General features: G+C 38.5%; 1 pseudogene; it reads right to left on the reverse strand.

The window, feature by feature from the left end:
- Positions 1-376: 376 nt before the first annotated feature.
- LOC118854765 lies at positions 377-1768 on the reverse strand (annotated as a pseudogene).
- Between the last annotated feature and the right edge of the window lie 18437 nt (positions 1769-20205).

The raw sequence follows: 20205 nt of genomic DNA on the forward strand, positions 1-20205 counted from the left end.
GCTACATCATTTGGCTTCTTTTTTTTTTTTTGGTTCTACAATGATTTTATTATAAATAGATTCTGAGAATAAACACACGTTGCATTCAGTTCTATCTGCAAACTTGCTCTAATAACAGAAGGGAGACATGGAACCATGAGCAGAAGCAGAGTTAAACGTCAGATGACGATGACCACGGCAGGCACCTCTTTTGCCAGGTGAGTGAACCCAAGGTAAATGCCTTGCAGCCAATCAAAGCAAGGCCAGAGGAGGCTGGTATCTCACCACTTGGTTCTGTAAACAGAGCCATTTCCTCTCCACAGTTAGAGAGAAGAGGCCACCCTCCAGCTGGCACCAGCTTAAGCATCCTCAGTTGAGATCCTCTGCGAATGCAGCTGATCAGAAGGGAAAGCACTCACTGTTTGCCCGGAGCAATGTCAGAATAATCCTTCAAGACCCCGGCCAAGCGCTCATTGTGAGTCTTGAATTTCCGTTTCTTCCGTGAGACAGGTTTCTTCCTTCGCTGAATGGGAGCCACTTTCTTCGGTCCAGACTCCTGCATGGAAGAAATACCCTGTCGCTTGAGATACTCTTTAATTTTCTCCTCATCCATAGAATCCACAGTGACGCTCCTCCAAAGTTTTTGAAATTCTTCATCCACGGTGAACTGATAGCTCTTATCATTGAAAAAAAGGATCTTCCTGTCAGGACACGTGACAAAGTTGATCTGGTCCTCTAAGGCCTTGATGGCTTTCTGGGCATTGGGCAGCCTCTCCTCAATGTCTTCTAGGAGGATTCCTCCCAAGCCTCTCTGGTCATGCTTGTCTAGGAGCCGAAGTAGGGCCTTCTCATCTTTCAGGTTGTACTTAGGCTTGAAGGTGTACTTCCCATAGACTACTTCAATTTTGGGGTTGTTGAGTGGTGCCTCAGACATCAGTCATTGTTTCTGCTTCAGCCCTATGTCCAAATGCTGAGTTTCATCCAAAATTTCTTCTAAAGTCAGTGGGTGTGTGTCGCCTCTCTGGTGTCCGGTCTTCATGTAATTTACAATCTTTGCAAGAACTCCAAATTTGTATCCTGAGCCTCCGGAAAGGGCTTTGAAGTTAAAGGATCCACTACTGTGATCTGAATTTTGTTTTGAGCCTGACGATCCTCCCTGCTCGACCTTGGCTTTCTTCTTCTTGGAAGATGAGAACGACTCAGAAAGTGCTGGACGTTTTTCCTACTGACGGATTGGAGAGGGCTCGTTTCTTGAAGAGCTCCTGTTCTTTTAACAAGCTTGGATCCCTAATGCTCAAGTCCTTGTTCCGGACTCCTCGGTCCACACGCGGGTTGGCTCTGCTACCAGCAGCTCCTGCTTCAAAGCTTTATCTTCACCTTCGGCTATGGCTGTCTCTGGCTCTAACAGAAGAAAAAAGGATCTTCAAGCTGTCTTCTCTCCTCTTATGGAGTTTTTGACGTCATCAAGCCTCGTCTGAATGACCAGAGCCCAGGCTCTGGTGATTGGTTCTTGAGTTGGCCCCTCCCCTTAGGATCCCCCGCAAGGGGTGGGGGGAGGGGCAGGAGCCAACTCCTAGTGGCCCGGCCTCTGCCGCAGCCCCTGCTTCACTCCGTCTTGGGCCTGCCGGTCCTTCGCGTCCCGTCAATGCCTGCACTTGCCCGCTGTCTCGGCCATCCGCCGCGGACTTCCGGCTCTGGGTCTCAGTTCGGAGGGCAGAAGCTACGACTCAAACCCGGGGCTCCGAAGCCCACTTCCTACTCTGGAGTCTGGGGAAGAGGCCGGAGTCATGACGTCACCGCACGTGCCCAGTACATCATTTGGCTTCTGAAGTCATGGGTGGGGGTGGAGAATGGGGAAAGTCATTGCACTGATGAGAATTTTTATGTCTTTCAAATTATTTTTTTTATTTACAGTATTGTTATTATATATACCGTTCTCCTGGTTTTACTCTCTTCATTCTGAGCCATACTTCATTTGTATAGCCACTCCTAGGTTTCTCTGAATCCATTCTTTTCATCATTTATATAGAACAATAATATTCCATTATTGGAATATTATTATATTATATCACTTTATTTATTTATTATATTTAACAACATTGGAACAATATTATTATTGTTATACAACAAGAATATTTCATTACTTTCATGTAGCACCATTGTTTAGCCATTCACCAAATGGTAGACCAGTTTACAGCTCTATCAACAGTATATGAGAGCAGAGATGTCAAACTCAAAGAGTAATAGGAGTCACTAAATCATACATCAGGATCCCTGTGGGCCATGTATTAGGAAACCACATATTCATATTATTTATATTCTATTGTACTTTTATTTTGTTAGCTATTTCCCAGTTACATTTTAATCTGGTCCCCACTGTACCCAGGGGCCACCTGTTTGACACCTTGGCTTTAGAGTATCTGTCTATTACAGCCCCTCTCAACGGTCGTTATGCATCTTTGGGGTCATGTTTGCCAGTCTGCTGGTTGTGAGATGGAGAGTCAGAGTTATTTTATTTTGCATGTCTCTGTATTAGTGATTTGGAGTATTTTTAAAAATCCGATGTTTCTTTTTTTTTTTTTTTTGCTTTTTGACCCAACAATTGTTTTTAGTCTCCATTTAGAAACAATAATTTCATCAAAGAAAATGGTAACAATGAAACAACATACCAAAGCTTTTGAGTTGGCCTCAAAGCAGCGCTCAGGAGAAAAATTTATAGCTCTAGACACTTTCATCAACAGCAAAAAAGAATAGCTCAGTGTACTAGGCATACACATGAAAAAACAGGTAGAAAATTATAAAATTAAAAAAAAAACAACCAAGACCAAAATTATAAAATAAAAAAAACCAAGGAAATTTGAAAATGAATTAAAGATTAATAAAATGTAAAGAAAAACCCATATGGAATTGCTAAATATAATTAGGAGGAGTTCTTAAACTAATAAAATAAACAAACCATTAGCTCCTCTGAATTTTAAAATGAGAAAGCAAAATCAAATTGCTAATATAAAACTTAAAAAGGAAAGTTCATACAAAATGAAGAGGAAATAAAGGAAGTTATTAGAAACTATTTTGCCCAAGTATGTGCCAATTAAACTGAAAAGTGAAATGAATGTTTACAAAAATACATGAAAGTTAAATTAATAGTACACATAAAAATACAAAATACCCAGATTACTTATTAGAAGTGAAGAACTTAAAAAAACTAGTCAGAAAAGTAAGCTGAACTAGTTATAAAGCAACCTCCAAAGGGGAGAAAACACCTTAAGACTTGTTGGATTTTTAAGTGAATTCTATTAGACATTGAAAGAACAATTAATTCTAATATTAAATTGTTTGCAAAAATGGGGAAGGAAGGAATCCTATTAAACTCCTATGAGACACATATGATCTTGATATCTAAACCAGAGATAAAGTAGAGAAAATAAAATTATAGGTGAATATTTCTAATGATGATATGATGCAAAAGTTTGCAAAGTATATTAGCAAAGACACCACAGCAGTATATTAAAAAATTATACTCTGTGACCAGCTTGTATTTATATTAAGAATTCAAGGTTAGTTCGATATCAGGAAGACCATAAACAAAACAGACTAGAGTCAATAAAAATCACCAATTCATATCTGTGGATACAAAAAAAATCTTTTAACAAAAGACAACGCTCCTTTATCTTAAACATTAAAAAGCATAAGAATAAATGGATCATTACTTTCATTGGCAAATAGTGTCTATTTAAAGCTAAGTACTAGCATTATCTATAATGAAGAAACAGAGGAGGACTTTCCAATGAGATCATGGGTAAAGCAAGGATGTTTGTTGTCACCACTATTGATATAATTCTTGAAATGCTAGCTATAGCAATAAGACAAGAATGAGAGAATAAGCATTGGCAAAGAGAAGACAAAATCATTACTTTCTGAATATGACATAATAGTTTACTTGGAAAACCCTAAAACTTTAACTGTAATAATTAGCAACTAGTAATGATAAAAAATAAGCCCATAAATCATTAGTCTTTTAGCATATTACCAACAAAATTTAGCAGAGATGGGAAAAAATTCTTTTCATAATAAATGTAGAATATTTAAGATGTCTGGGAATCCAACTACCAAGACACACATCAGAATTATATGAATATGACTACAAAGCACTTAGAAATAAAAAGTCTTAAATGATCAGAGAAATATTATTTAGTTATATTTGGCAGTGCCAGTATAATAAAATCACAACCTTGTCTAAATTAAATTGTAGATTCAGTGCCATGCTAAATTCCCAAGGGGTTGCTCATCTAGGGGAACAAAAGGTCAAAATCCCCAAAAGAAATAATGAAAAAAGGAAGGGGGAAGGGAAGAAGCCTAGCAGTACCAGATCTCAAACTACAAAGCAGTTGTCATTCAAACTATTTTATGCTGGTTTAAAAATAGAAAAAGTGAACATTGGAACAGATTAACTATACAAGAAGGAAAAGCAATAAAACAATAGTAGCAGAGTGCTCAATAGCTACCCAAACTTCATTTACTTCTGTAAGAACTCATATAGACAAAAACTCCAGGAAAAACTGGTGAGTAGTCTAGTAGAAATTAGGTTTAGACCAACATCGTACACCATATACTACATGTGGGACTTAGATATAAAAAGTCTTATCATAAACAAATTGGAGAAGCAGGGGAGGTGATATTGTTTGTAACTATGCAGAGGGAAAGAATTTTGACCAAAAGAGGCACAAAGAAGATCACACAATAGAAAATGTGTATTTTTTGACAACATAAAATTGAAACATTTTTATTTTTAAAAAATCAATGCAGTATGAATTAAAAGACAATGAAATGGGAAAATATAGCAAATTCCTTTTATCAGTGTCTGATATCCAAGTTACACTGCAAACTTGTACATATATAAACTTGATACAAATCAACATATAAGAACAAGAGTTGTTCTCCAAAAGAGAAATGGTCAAAGCCTTCTTTCTCAAAAGAAGATAGGCAAACTATTGGCAACCATTGGAGCTGTGGCTTGATTTAACTATTCTGGAAAGTAATTTGGAATAATGCCCTTAAATTCACTAAACAATACATGTCTTTAGACTCACTGGTCTATATTATATTATATTATATTATATATATATATATATAATATATATACTATATATATTATAGACTCACTGGTCGGCACTCCTACTGGTCATATACCCCAAACAGCTCAAAGAAAGAAGGGAAGGTCCCACATATAGGAAAAATATATTAGTACTTTGTGTTGTAGCAAAGAATGAGAAAACAAAGGGGTATCCATCAATGAGGGGAATGGTTGAACAAATTATGGTATTTGAGTCTAGTGAAATATTATTGTGTCCTAAAAATAACAAAGGTATGGATTCAGAAAAACCTGGGATGTTTGTATGAACTGATACAAAATTAAATGAGAAGAGCTTGGAGAACCATTTACACTATGACTAACACTCTTTCCTCTCTAGGTTTCTGTTACACAACTTTGTCTTGGTTCTTCTATTTGTCTGATCACTCCTTCTTGGTCTCCTTTGCTGGATCTTCAGGTCACACTCATTAATGGTGGATTCTGTCCTGGGTTCTGTCCTGGGTCTTTTTCTCTTCTCCCTCTAAGCAATTTCATTTATTGATCTCATCAGATCCCATAGATTCAATTATAATCTCAGGGGCAGCTACGTGGTGCAGTGAGTAGAGCACCGGCCCTGGAGTCAGGAGAACCTGAGTTCAAATCCAGCCTCAGACACTTGACACATGTACTAGCTGTGTGACCTTGGGCAAGTCACTTAACCCCAATTGCCCTGCCTATAAACAAAACAAAAAACCAAAACCAATTATAATCTCTATATTGATGATTCTCAGATCTACTTATCCAGTCCCAATATCTCTGCTGACCTCCAGTGTCACATCTCCATCTATTGGATCCCTCTAACTAGATGTACCATAGATATCTTAAATTCAACATGTCCCAAAACAAACTTGTTATCTCTTGTTTTTCAAACTTCCCCAAGTCTGCAATCTCATGTCATCCTCAACTTTTCACTCTTATTTATTCCATATAGCCAATTAGTTGACAAATTTTATAATTTCTTTCTCCATAACATCTTCCAGATAGATGCCTTTCTCTTAAGCCAAATAGCCAGCTCTCTAATTCAGGCCCTCATCACCTCTTACCTGGTCCACTGCAGTAGTATTCTAGTAGGGCTTTTCACCTGATGTCTCTATCTCCTCCAGTGCATTTGCTAAAGTGATTTTCCTAAAGCATCGATCTGGCTGTAACTTCCCTACTTGATACATTCCAGTGGTTCCTTATCCCTTCTAGGATCAAATACGAACTCCTCTTTTTGGCAACCTTGTCCTTTCTGATCCTTCCAGCCTTCTTACACACTCGCTTTTAAGGGCAACCATACAAGCCTATTTGCTTCTGTACGTGTGATACTAACCCTCTTGTCTCCATGCCCATAATTCTCTCTCTCTCCTCATCCTAACTCTTAGAATCCTTGTCTACCTTCAAGACTCAGCCAGAGCACCATCTTCTATAAAAGGCTTTTCCTTGTTTCCTCAGCGGTTAGAGCTTTCTTTCTGAGGTTATTTTCCATTTACTCTGTCCATATCTTATTTGCAATTGCTTATTTGCATGTCACCTCCCCCATTAGTATGTAAGTTCTTTGATGGAAGAGATCGTTTTTACCTTTCTCTGTATCTCCAGTACTTAAAGCAATACACAGCACATCGTAAGTGATTAATAAATGCTTATTGATTGGTCGGTGGATTGATTTGTGTCTCTTACTTTCCTGGTTTTATTCACTTTACTTCACATCAGCTTGCATATGTGTTCTCATGCCTTCCTATATTATTCCTAGTCGTTGTTTCTTATGGAGTGGTAATGTTCCATCCCACTCAGAAACCACAAGTAACTTGTATTTCTATGCATTTAATTTGTTTCTAGTTTTTTGCTACTATAAAAAAAGTGCTACTGTGAATACTTTGTGGCATATAGGTCCTTTCTATCTTTGACTTCCTTGGGGGCACATTCCTAACAAGAGGATGTCTTGGGGAAATAGAATGGATAGTGTAGCTATTTCCTGAGCACAATTTGAAATAGTTTCCCAGAAGGGTTAGATCAATTAGAAACTCCACCAAGAGTGTATTTTAAAAGAACGCTCCAACATTGACCATTTCCATCTTTTATCGTTGCCAATTTGCTTGGGGAGAGATGAAATCCCAGAAGGTTAAAAGTGGTTTTTCTTACCTGCATTTCTCTTATTATTAGTACTCTTTCATTTGGTCATTATTAGCTTGCAATTCTTCTTTTGAGAAGTGTTCATTAATATTCTTTGATCACCTCTCTATTGGGGATGGAGTTTGGTTTTATATGTACTTCCATTAGCTGTCCGGTATCTTGGATCCTCATCAGTGATATTTGATGAAAATATTTTTTCCCAATCAGCATCTTTCCTTCTCAACCTAGTTTCATTGATTTTACTAGTGTAAAAGCTTTGCAGTTGCACCAAGTAGAAATTATCTGTTTTATCTTTTGCGATCATGGCTTTTATTCCTTGTTTGGATATGGATTCATCCCACTCCCATCTACCCCCAGTCACAGATGAGAAAGGTCTCCAATCTGCTTTTATTATTATTTTTAAACTGTGTAACTTTTCATAATCTAGATGTATATTTCCTCAGTTTCCCCAGTAGTTTTGTTAGAAAAATGCTTCTACAAACAGTTTAATTTTTCCCTAAGTAAAAATTTCATTTTGATCTATTTAAATAAGCTAGGATAGTGAAAAAAGGAATAACGCATGGTACAAATGACATTAACATTTTATTAATGTCTTTCTAGGTGTGATTAGGCAGGAAAGCTGTCTGTGTTCTTAGTTGCCTGATGGAAAGAAGGAAGGACGCAAGCATTTGTTAAATGTCTACTATGTGCCAGGCATTGTGATTTCATTTTATTCTCTCAACAACCTTAGGAGGTGGGTGCTATTATTATCCCCACTTTATAGTTGAGAAAACTGAGACAGACAGAGATTAAGTGACACTCCCAGGGTCACAGGGTCACACAAATGGAAAATATCTGAGAGTAGATTTGCACTCAGGTCTACCTGGCTCAAGGCCCCGTACTCTGTATGGTGGTACCACCCATGCATCACTTGAGGGATCAGTTTTATAGATTTTATAGATTATTCAGAATTAAGGACTTAAGTGCTTCATACTGGTAGGTGAAGGGCAGAAAACTTGCTTTGAAACTTTAAAAAAACAGTAGAAGAGGGGAAATCAGTTTGCTTGCTTTCAAGCTATGCACAGGAAAACCTTTTAAAGCCTGGGCTAATTTTCTCAGATGGTTTTTAGGACCCTGTCTAATTTTTATTTCTCCTCTGAAGATTTATAGTTTTGAAGTTTTATATGTAATGTTTTATAGATTATCAATTCAAAGTATGAATTTAATGCCAGTTGGGGGTTGGGGATCAAGGTATTTAGAAAGGCAACTGGATACAAATTAGCCTTCAGTATGATTCCAGAGGAGCAGTGATGAAGCAAGCATTGCCTGCCTGCTGGAGGGATGATGGACTCAAGGTACAGAATGAAATGTATTTTTGGAGATGGAGAATTTGTTTTCCTTGACTATGCATATTTGTCACAAGACTTTTGATTTTCTTTTTCTTTTCTTTTTAAATTGGGGCAGAGAAAACAAAATCGAAAAAAAGTAAGATGAAATTGAGCTAGTAAGTGACAGAGCCAGAAATCAGAAAAAAAGAAAGGAAAATGAAGCCTTCTTAAGAAAGTAATTTCACTGTATTGGCTGAATTGGAGATTTATGGCAGCAAGACAGAAATGAAAATGAAATAATGTTCTCAGGATCCCCTTGTATGTCCTCTACTATTCAGAATTTTCTGGGACTTAATTTTGTTGTGTTTGGGGGCAGAACTAAGTAGAGTATGCTCTGCCCTTTAAAATACCCATCTTCCTTCACAACTCATCTCAGGTCTCCCTTCTAACTTGGGACCTGTCCTCATTAAGTGATACAGCAGATAGAACACTGGGCCTGTGGTCAGGATGACCTGAATTCAAACCCAACTTCAGACACTAGCTGTGTGACCCTGGGCAAGTCACTTAAACTTTGTCTGCTTCAGTTTTCTCATCTGGGGATAATAATAGCATCTTCCTTCCAGGGGTGTTGTGAGGATCAAACAAGATATTTATAAAATGCTTAGCACAGTGCTTGGCACATAGGAAGTACTTAATAAATGCTTGCTCCCTTATCCCTTCTGTACTTCCCTACAGTTACTAGTATCTTCTCATTTTTGAAATATCAGTATTTATGTACTACATATTTTCTTATCTGAATACATGTTGTATCCTCATAGAAAGTAAGCTCCATGTGGGCAGTGCTTTCCTCTTGATAAATGTTTTGAATTGGATTAATATAAATTGGATGCACTGCCCATTATTTTTAATAATTGACAGAAAAATAAAAACCAGAATTTTTAAAAAAGAATTTCTAGAGTATTCCCTTTCATCAAAATAGCAACATGTCATTGCTAATACGGCTCACTCACGACACACGTTTCTCTCTTGCAGTAGAACTGCTTGTAGGGAAGTTTGGATTTCCAGCATGCTAGATTGCCAGAAAAGGTAATGCTAAGCTTACTTAAAAAGTTTTTTTTAGTGCTTCCAGGCTCCTGTACCCCCTCAGGGAAATAAGATTGTATTTCAACCCTTCCTATTAGAAGAGGAATAATAAAACGAGTTGTCTACAACATAGGGTTCTGGGGCCAAGTACTTGAAATGTACCTAGAATTCTGTGAACTGACAAAGAATTAACACTCCAAGCTAGCTCTGTTACATATAGAAAAAATTATTTTTCAGATCTTCAATCAGTCACTAGGATTTCATCAAATGCCTACTATGTGCCTGGCACTGTACCAGGCACTGGTGATATGAATACAAAGAATGAACCAATGCCTGTTTTCAAGGAACTTACATTCTAATGGGCAGCCAAGAAGTCATACAAATAGATGCATCGTAAAGTGACTAAATAGAAATATACAAAGTACTTAAATACAAGATAGTTTGGAGAATCAGGAAAGGAGCTCATGCAGAAGATGGTGCTCAAGCTGTGTCTGAAAGGAAGAGAAGCCACAGTGAGGTACAAATTAGAAAGGGGTACATTCCAGGAATAGGGGAGGCCAGTGCTTCAAAGGCATGATGGCAGGAGATGGGGTACCATATGTGAGGAACAGAGAGAAGGCCAGTTTGGAAGTGGGGAATATTGTTTAACAGAACTTGAAAGATAGGTTGGGGCTAGTTTGTGGAAGGTTTTAAAAGTTAAACAGAGTACTCCATATTTTATTTTACAGGCAATTGGAAGCCACTGGAGCTTGGTGCATAAGGGAGTTGTATTGGTTAGATCTACACTTAAAAAGTCACTTTGGCATCACTGTGTAGGATGGACTGGAGTGGGAAGAGTCCTGAGGCAGGAAACCAATCAGAAGGCTGTTGGCAATCATCTAGGTGAGAGGAGATGAGGGCCTGAACTAAGGTGGCAGCTGTATGAGTGGAGAGAAAGAGTCAGTTACAAAGGATGCTGTGAGGGTAGAAATGCAAGACTTGGCAACTGATTGGGTATGTGGGGTGAGGGAGAATGAGGAGTCCAGGATAATGCCAAGGTTGCAAACCTGAGAGATTGGAAGAATGGTAGTGCGTTTGATGGAAATTGCGAAGTTTGAATGAGGGGAACATTTTTTGGGTGAAATATCCCGAGTTCAGTTTTGGACAAGTTGACTTTAAGACGTCTCTGGGACATTTAATTTGAAATGTCCAGTAGGCAATTGATATATTTACGGCCTGAAAGAGAGGATATTCTTAGATTGTCTTGACTTGTGCTCCCTGAAATTGTTTTGGGGAGAAAAATCCCCAGTAACTGATCCAGCACTTTTCAAGTGAAAACAACATATGGCCTTGTTGGCTGGGCTTCCCAGTAACAGTGAGCTATTCTATACATGACATCCACCATTCTAGTCTTTCTTGGTTGTCTTCCATTTTTTCTTCACAAGAAAAGTAGCTTACTGTTCAGAGGAAAAGGAGTATAAAATCAAACCTGGGAGGCTTCTTTTCCATATCAGAGCAGTCAAAATGTCAGAAGTTTTCCAAGCATCGTATTTTCACAGTGAATCATTTTCCTTTCCTTAAAATTAAATGTTGTCTTCCAAGGGAGGACTAAGCTTCTGATACAGTGAAGAAGTTGTACTCAGCTCCAGAGGAAAGTGATGAAGGTTTCTCGGGTTCCAAAAAGACTAAGCATGAAGGATTCTGTTTTTCCAAGGGCACCTTTTTCTGAGTGGTCTGGCCACTTTCACGGACTTTACTAATATAGCTCAATTGCCTCCTCCTTCTGCCCGCATAGCCTCTTTCTCCCAATGCTATATTCATCCTATATCCTCCATTTTGAGGAAGGATCCAGGCCAGGCATCCTTCATCCTCTGGACTTCACCACTATGGCCCTGAGTGTGTATCTCCCTCCCAAAACTCAACTGTCTTTTGTGCATGTGTTGTCTTCCCCATTAGAATGTAAGTTCCTTGAGGGCAGGGATTTTTTTGGCTTATACTTGTAACCTTAGTGCTTAGCTCAATGCCTGGAACATAGTAAGTGTTTAATTATACTTGTTGCTAGAATTGAAAACTGAGGGAATGCCTATCAATTGGGGAATGGTTGAAAAAATTGTGATGTATGCTTGTGTTGGAATTCTATTATTATTTAAGAAGTGACAAAGAAGATGGTGTTAGAAAATCTGGGGAAGGCTTATATGAGCTCATCAAAGTGAAGTGAGCAGAACCAGGAGAACATCTCATACTGTGAAAAAATTAGCTACTCTGATAAATACAATGATCCATGACAATACCAAACTACAAGCCTAGTGCTCCACCCACTACACAATGCTGCTTCCAGAAAGGCCAATTCCACTCATCTTGATCTATATCTTGACATTGGAATGAGATGACTCTGGGGGAGAAAGTGAGGTTGGTGACTTTGCACAGTCCTGCTTCACTTAAATCCAATTCATTTGCAAATCAAGACATCCCTTTCCTGATGTCATTGGTCCTTTTCAAAAATGAAGGACAAACAATACTACCTCCAACTCTTCCAAAGATCTGTGATCTTTCTCAGTTTGAATATTTTCTCCAATGAAATAGATCCCACTCCATCTACATTTGCCCATCCTATGTGATTCTTATCCATACCCTCCAATTATCCTCCACCCAAAATACTAGGGAACTTCTTCACTTTTCCCCTGACATCCCAAGGATACCAGTGGAATATTTAGGTGTTCCACCTTTTACCTACCTTACCCTAGCCATGTGACCATCCCATCTTCCTTTTGGAGCATAGAATTCTCTCAATGCCAATTCTTTGTTGTCACTTATTTGTTATATAGGGCAGCCCACTCACATCCAATGTGTGCTTTTCACTGCCCTTTGTGTGATTTGCATCTTCAGTTCTTCTATGGTATTCCATGCCTTGCAGACATATAACAGTGGTTGAAAGTTGGTATTAAAGAAGATTGGCTTTTGAGAGGGAGGAAAGCACAACCAGGAAAGTAATATACATTAATGACTATTACCAAGTAAACGGAAAAAAACTTACCCTTTCAATACCCCATAGAAAATCTAAATCAAGCCAGATTATCACCATATGTAAATAAAGGGATGAAAGAAAGAAATACAGAAAAAATGAATGTAATGTGATTATAATGACTGAGAAGCTTGGCTTTGGAGAAGAGTGGAGAAAATGCATGTCTTAGAAGAAGTGGGGGAATATAGGTACAGCATAGCATATTGTATATATCACCAATCTTGGTTGATATGCTGATTAGTTTTTCCAAGTGGCTTTTTTCTCTTTTAATTATTTTTTCAAATTCCAAAGTCTGGCTTGCTAGGAAAGGAGGGTATATCTTTGGTAACAAAGATGGTAGAAAGGACAAAGATAGATTTATTTTATTTTTTTTAAAGATGGGCTTTTCCTGGGATTAGTTTGGGGTCATTGAAGAAGCCTTGTAATTTCTTGAAGGCAACTCACTCCAGTATCCTTCTCTTGTTTAATTCTTGGCATAATTTTGGTCCCAGATAAACACTGATGGAAAAATCCTATAAGATGTCCATTAAACTACATGTCATAAGATGGCCAATCGATATTCTTCATCCACTGGGGACTGAAAGATAAAAAATGAGTCTTTTCCTTTAAGCAGTTTATATTCAATAAGTTTTTTGTTTTTTCTTAAAGGTATATCACATGCTTAAACATGCAAAAGTATTGGTAAAAGTGAAAAAATTCTCTGAATTCCTTTGGTCAAGTCATTATACTTCTCTGGCTTCGGAGGCATGGAAGAGTAGTTTAATCTCTTTAGCTGGATATCTCTGTCTTCTGATATAAGGGTCACTTCTTACTCCAAGGAGTTGGAATCATTAACGAAAGCATTCTAACCATTGGAGAGCATTTCATGAAAGGTATAATTCCAGGGAGGGAATATATATCCATGAACACCCATTGGCTTCAGTTAACAAGTTATAAACTTGATATATGGTGCTCTTTTGTTTCTTTTGTTTGAGAATGAAAGGGGAGGGATTATGCACCTGGCTCCAGGCCCAAGGTCCAGCCCAGGAGGGAGGTGAGGTAGACTGAAGACTTACAGCCTTCATCAAATCACTGTCTTGTTGACATTGGCGAGGTGGTGTTCTCATATTGGATGCCAAGGTTCCACGCATGGTCCCCATTACCCACCTCCACTCGTTTCTCACACAAGGTCTTCCAGATGTTCCAAAAGGAGAGTAGGTCTTGGCAGTGGAAAGTAGTTAAATCAGCTGTGGTTTCCCCAGTATCCCTGTGGCGCCCGTTTACCAGAAATCCATCTTGTGATCCTAAACCAATGCCGAGCGCATCCCTGTAATTGCCTTTGAAATTCTGGGCTGTGGAGCAGGAAAGGCCTCATTGCTAGGAGCACTGGGAAAGTGGGAATGGAAGTCTCGTGAAGAGGTCACTAGCATTCTATGGTAAACATGTCATGGGCAGGTAGAATTGTTTTAGCTCGACATTTTTATTAGATACAGTTAATTGGAAGAGCACTATCTATTTCCTGTGAGTATCTGCTTTAACTAGTCCTGAAAAATCCTTCAAATGTTAAGCAGCACCTTCCAATGTCAGCTGCAGGTGGGGGAGATGGGAAAAAAGGAGCTATGTCCTCATCTCCCTATCTCCTGCACAATTTTTTTGTTTAAAAAACCACTGGATCTTATTGTGAAACATTAGGCTGCTGAACCATGTGGAAGGAGAATATTTCTTGTTGTGGAATTTAATTGTTTAGATTCAGAGATGACTATAGAGGGTAACCTCTTAAGGGACTGGAATAGAATAGACAGTGGATGAAAAAGTCATAGAGAAGGAAACTGAGGTTTGGGGCAAAGACAAAGGTCCAAATAATTAGATGTAGAGGAAGGAGTTCTCGATCTGGAGCTAGAGGTCTTGCCTTGGAAGCCATGCCCTTCCACTGTGACCTTGGGTAATATAAATAATATCTAGCATTATTGTAGTACTTTAAGGTTTGCAAAGTGCTTTACATAGGTTATCTCCTTCAATCCTCATGCCACCCCTATGAGGTAGATGCTATTATTATCCTCATTTTATAGATGAGGAAATGAGTTTGAGAGTGCAGAAGTGACTTGGCCAAGACAAAACATGTTTTCCACCTAATATGTAGCTGAGGCAGGATTTGAACTCAGATCTTCTGTACTCTAAGCCCAGTCTTCTGTCTCCCATTCCACCTAGTTGCCTGATATGTCACTTAGCTTCTCTGCGCTTAGGTTTCCTTAACTGTAAAACATAGGGTTTGGACTACAAGATCTCTGAGGTGCCTTCCAAGTGTAGATACATGACTCAGTGATACCAATGGAATGAACTGCCTTAGGATGCCTTGGATTCCCTTTTACTGAATGCATTCAAGCGGAGGGAAAATGACCAATTGATCATTCAATAAACATTTATTTAGCAGTTGGTGGTGCAATCAATAGAGTGCCAGACCTGAAGTCAGGAAGACTCCTCTTTCTGAGTTCAAATAGAGCCTCAGACAGTACTAGCTATGTGACCCTAGGCAAGTCACTTAACCCTGTTTGCTTCAGTTCCCTCATATATAAAATGAGGTGGAGAAGGAAATGGCAAACCACTCTAGTATCTTTGTCAAGAAAACCCCAAAAAGGGTCACAAAGAGTGGGACATGACTGCAAAATGACTGAATAACAACAAAAACATATACAAATGTACTTGATTACTATTACAGAAATGTATGGTGGTACTTGGTTAACTTAGGATTGTCTTAACAAGCTACCTAGAAACTTAAGGGATGGGGACATTTGGTAAGAAGTATGCTTAGGAACCATTCACTTCATTCAATCTGATAGGCATTTATTAAGTACCACTTCTTTGGGTATCCTTTTTGTATGTTTAACACAGTGCTTGGCACATAGAAAGTGCCAAATCAATGTTTACTGATTGGTTGACCTATTATGTGCCAGGCACTGTACAAAGATGCTGGTGATACAAAGAGAAAGTAGAAAGTCACCCTTCCCCTTAAGGAGTTCTTCCCCAGTACACTCTACTAGGAGCATACAACATATAAACATAAGTTTGTTGTTTCTGGCGAAGACCCAAATTTGTCCTGTTATGGTGCAATAAAGGTCTTATATAGTCAAGCAGTCGCTTGACTTAAGTGATGGCAAGAAGATACACAGTGGGCACAGCTATTCACAGTCTTATATTATCATCTGCAGAATTCTAGAACCCTGGCAGAAGCAGCTTTGAAGAGGCAAATGTTTGTTTCACTAGTCCTAAAGAATTCAGGCCTTATAGGGTCCTCATAATGGTCCCTGCTTCCAAATGATCACATATCCCAGAGTCTCTACCTGGCCCCAGTTGATCCAGCAGCAATGACAGTTGCTGCTTTCAGTGTGTTCAAGTCAGCTCCTATCACAATCCATCCCTCTGTGTGAGACAAACTGTTATTCCTTTCCTTTCTCCATCCGCACCCAACCCTCAAATGACACATTAGCCCATCCCCAATCTATATTGGCTGTTAGCTCATCTTGAATCACCAGATAATTTCTCTGTCCTTTGGCTTGTTTAGTAATGTCAATATAAGGCCCATAGACCTCAATAGCATGTGCAGAATTATTAGTTACTGTAGCTGTTCCAAATGACAATGATCCAGTCCTTGTGCCTTGAACTCAAGTAAAAAGCTTAAGTCATTAAATTTCTGGGACAGAGTATTCAGCACATAGAAAGGAGGCTCTTTAAAAATGTTTCTTTTATCAACTTTTAAGAAAACACTTTAGTGTGCAATGTATTTGGCTTGCGAGTCTTCTTATTGTCCCTCGTCTTCTTACACCAAGCAACAATGACTTTCAGCTGTGATCTCAGTCACAGCTGATCTCTCTGGCCAGTTGGCTTGAGGGTAAAAACCCAGAAAACACAAATCTCTACTCATTATCTGACTCAGGGGAATTCCTGAGCCAGGTTTCTGCAGATCATTTAGTAAACAAAGCTTCTAACTTGTCATTTAGCTATTTTTTTCATTTCCAGGCTCCAGACTCATGTCTTGCAAATGTGAGAATTGACCTGTGTTTGATTTTTCCAAAATTAAATTTTAGTCATTGAATTGGGAGGGGTCTTGGAGGTCATTGAGTCCAATGTGGATCTTGATGGAGGTGTACCTTATTGACATCCCTGACAAGGGATCTTTTAGCCTCTCTGCTTGACCATATCCAATGATGAGGACCATACTATTTTTCAGCAATTCATTTAGTTATTGGGCAGTTCTGAGGAGATGTTCTTTCCCAGACTGAACTGAAGAAGCCTGTTTCTATATAACTTCTTGTTGATTTGCTGGGCCAAAGTAGGGGAATTTTACTGTTTGATAGCTCTTGTGGAACTTCCTTCTCATTTCCTGTACCTACAATTCTCTTGCAAAATTACAAGCATCAACTAGAAGGGGAGATTGCTAGAGGGTGCAGACTAGATTTTTTTTCCTGATTTCTTGTTTCTCGTGTGAATCATCAGCAGTGATCAAAAACATATGTGGAGAAAGGAATCAGGATTTGGAGCAAGAGGTCTGCATTCAAACCCATCTCTGAAACATTAGCTTGCATATCTTTCAATCTCACAATTCCTTAGCCAACTTAAATCCCATGATCTCCTCCATTCCATCTCCATAACACATAGGGATGGTCACATACTGGAGGCCACCATTCCCCAGAAGTATTCTTAAAAACTGACATTCCTCTTTCAGAGCATAACCTTGCATCATTTCATCTATCCTAATGCTTCACCCACCCAAAACTGATTTTCATCATATCATACCCTTCAGTCCTTCCAGTATTCTATCTTCCCAGGCCACCATCCCTGCTCTGACTTTCCACTCCTCTTCCTCAAATATTGACTTTATAATTAGCCAATTCTACTCTACATTGTCCTCTACTCTTGAATCCATCATTCCCTTGTCCTGTTTCTGCTGATTCCTTGATAAATCTCAGCTGTGGTCACTTTCATCATCCACTTCTTCCTCTCCTACTCACATGCTGGATGGAGCTGGAGGAAGTCGAACACTATAATTTTTTCCAGCTTCATCTTCTCTACAGCCAGGTAATCTTTTCATTCCTCACTAATTGATTCCTAATTGATTTCTATTTTGTTATGTTTTATTATATTTACATGTTCATAATTATATATTTATATTTTACAATATAAAATACTTGAAAGTCTACCTGCCAAGATAATCCAAGAAACTCTATGAATGCAATTACAATACACTTTTCATACAAATAAAGTCAGATGTAAACAATTGGAAAATACATTAATTGCTCATGGGTAGGCTGAGACGATATAATAAAAATGACAATTTTACCCAAATTTATCTATTTATTCCCCACCATACCAATCCAACTTCCTTGTATCACTTTCAACAAAAGTTGTTTCAAACCTTCTCTTCTCTCCTCAAAGCTCCCATGGCTTTCCTTCCCTTGTCTTCATTTCAAAATCCTTTAACATTTTGCCCAACTCTTTCCTTTTCTTGACTCTAACAAGTTGGCTAAGGCCAACCCCTCTATATATGCTTTTGATCCCATTCCTATTATCTAGCAGAATAGAAGCTCAATCATCCACCCCCTCTCTAATCATCAGTCACTCCCTATCTCTCCCTATCACCAGTTCTAACAATATTAAAAAAACACCTTTACTAGATCCTACCACCCCCTTAAGTTATCGTGGCATATATCACTTCTTTTTCTCAACCAAACTCCTAGGAAAAGCTGTCTATATTTGCTGTCATTACTGCTTTTCCTTTCTTAGTCTCATTATTCAACTGAACTTCTCTCTCTAATGATCTTTGAATTGCTCAATCTAATGGGCTCACCTTGATCCTTACTCTTATTGATTACTCTATAGCATTCGACGTTATTGACCACTCTCTTTCTTCCTGGATATGCTCTTCTATATGGGTTTTCATGACACAATTCTTTCCTTTTCCTCCTCCTCCCTTTCTAAGCCCTCCTCAAGCTTCTTTGCTAGTTCATCATCCATATCACTCTTCCTAGCCATGGTGTTCCCCAAAGCCCTGGCATTATTCTTTACGTTTAATGCTATATGGATGATGACGACCTATTCCAAAGTCATCATCACACACCCATTCATTTCTATAAACAAAACCTCATGATTCAACGATTTGTTTGATGCTTCTTTGTCTACATACTGCTGGGTGAGTTCAAGTGTATCTTTCCCATGAAGGGCCTTTTGATTCTAATCTTGGTTCTTTGAAGTTTCGTAGATTCCTTTCTGAGGTTATCATTATAATTATTCATCTTATCCTTGTCATTTTGATGAAATTTGGATAGAAACAATCCAGTGACAAGTCACAAGCCCAATTTTGTTCTTTGAGATTTGACATTTTACAAGTCTCACAGCACTAGATTTCTAATTTTTTGCTATTTAATGAGAGTATTGGGGTATAAGCTCATCTTTTGTAGGATCACTGAAAACTCTGGTGGGACAACTCTAGTAACAGATAGAATGGTGGAAATAATATACCTTGTCCTCATCTCACATGAATTTGGTGCCCAATAATGGTAAATAACTTTCATAGATTATTTTTCTTTAATCTATGAACAATAAATCCCTGTATAGACCCCAAGATATCCTTTGAAATTCAACAAATAAATTGTCCTGGAAAGAGACTATTATCATAGTACTTATATGCTTTTGGATACCATATCCCATTCCCATAAGATTTTGGAATCTAAAATCCTCTTTTCCTTCCTCCCTTTTAGTAAGGGTAGAATAAAATCCCACTGGGCCATTCTCCTATGGGCCAGCTCAGAGAGAGGATTTTCCTTTCTATTCTCTACCCTCTCTCCTCCCCTCCCATCCTAGAAGGGTAGAGAATGTGTCCTAATCTACCCCCCTCCTTCCTCGGGCTTTCCTTTCCTGTCCCTTCCCTCTCTCTCTTTCTTTCTTCCTTGTAAAAATACCATGTTTATTTCTATTAAGTATGTTTAGGAACCTAGTAAGGTTTCTTGTGGGGCAGGATGGGGGAGAACAGTATGTAGCAAGAGGTAAGGGCAGCTTTCTGTATCATGTGGTCCCAGAATGCATTTGTGGCTTGAATGATAATGAGTCAGCTAGAGATCCATTTCCCTCTACATCCTTCCCTTCTGCTAGCCACCTACAAAGCCAACTCATATTGTTCAAGAAGAGTCTGTGGTTGTAATCTTGAAGTCTTGACCAAAAGTTAGTGGATGGAGGGGGAGGCTTTATGTTATGTGATATTTTCCTCTTTACAATGGTAGATTTTTGCTTTCAATAGCCCTGAGGATGAGATAGCCATGGTGATATAGTCAAAAGAGCTATTTGAAGTAGAGTTCCCCTTTTTGTAGTTGTATGCTTTCTTAGCTGTGATGACTGTGAGCCAATCATTTAGTTTCTTCTGAGCCTCAGTTTCCTTATCTTTTTATCAGGAGGTGAGATGTATGATTCATCTTCGTCCTCTTGGACTTCTATTACTGTGTTGCTGAGAGTTCAAAAGTTTTTCAAAGTTGGGTATACATGATTTTTTGTTCAATTTTTCTTCATGTGGCCAATTGTCAACTTTCTCCACCTGCCATAGGCATGTCCTCAACTCTCCTGTTCCT

The sequence above is a fragment of the Trichosurus vulpecula genome, chromosome 6 (genome assembly GCF_011100635.1).
Source record: "Trichosurus vulpecula isolate mTriVul1 chromosome 6, mTriVul1.pri, whole genome shotgun sequence".
NCBI lineage: Eukaryota > Metazoa > Chordata > Mammalia > Diprotodontia > Phalangeridae > Trichosurus > Trichosurus vulpecula.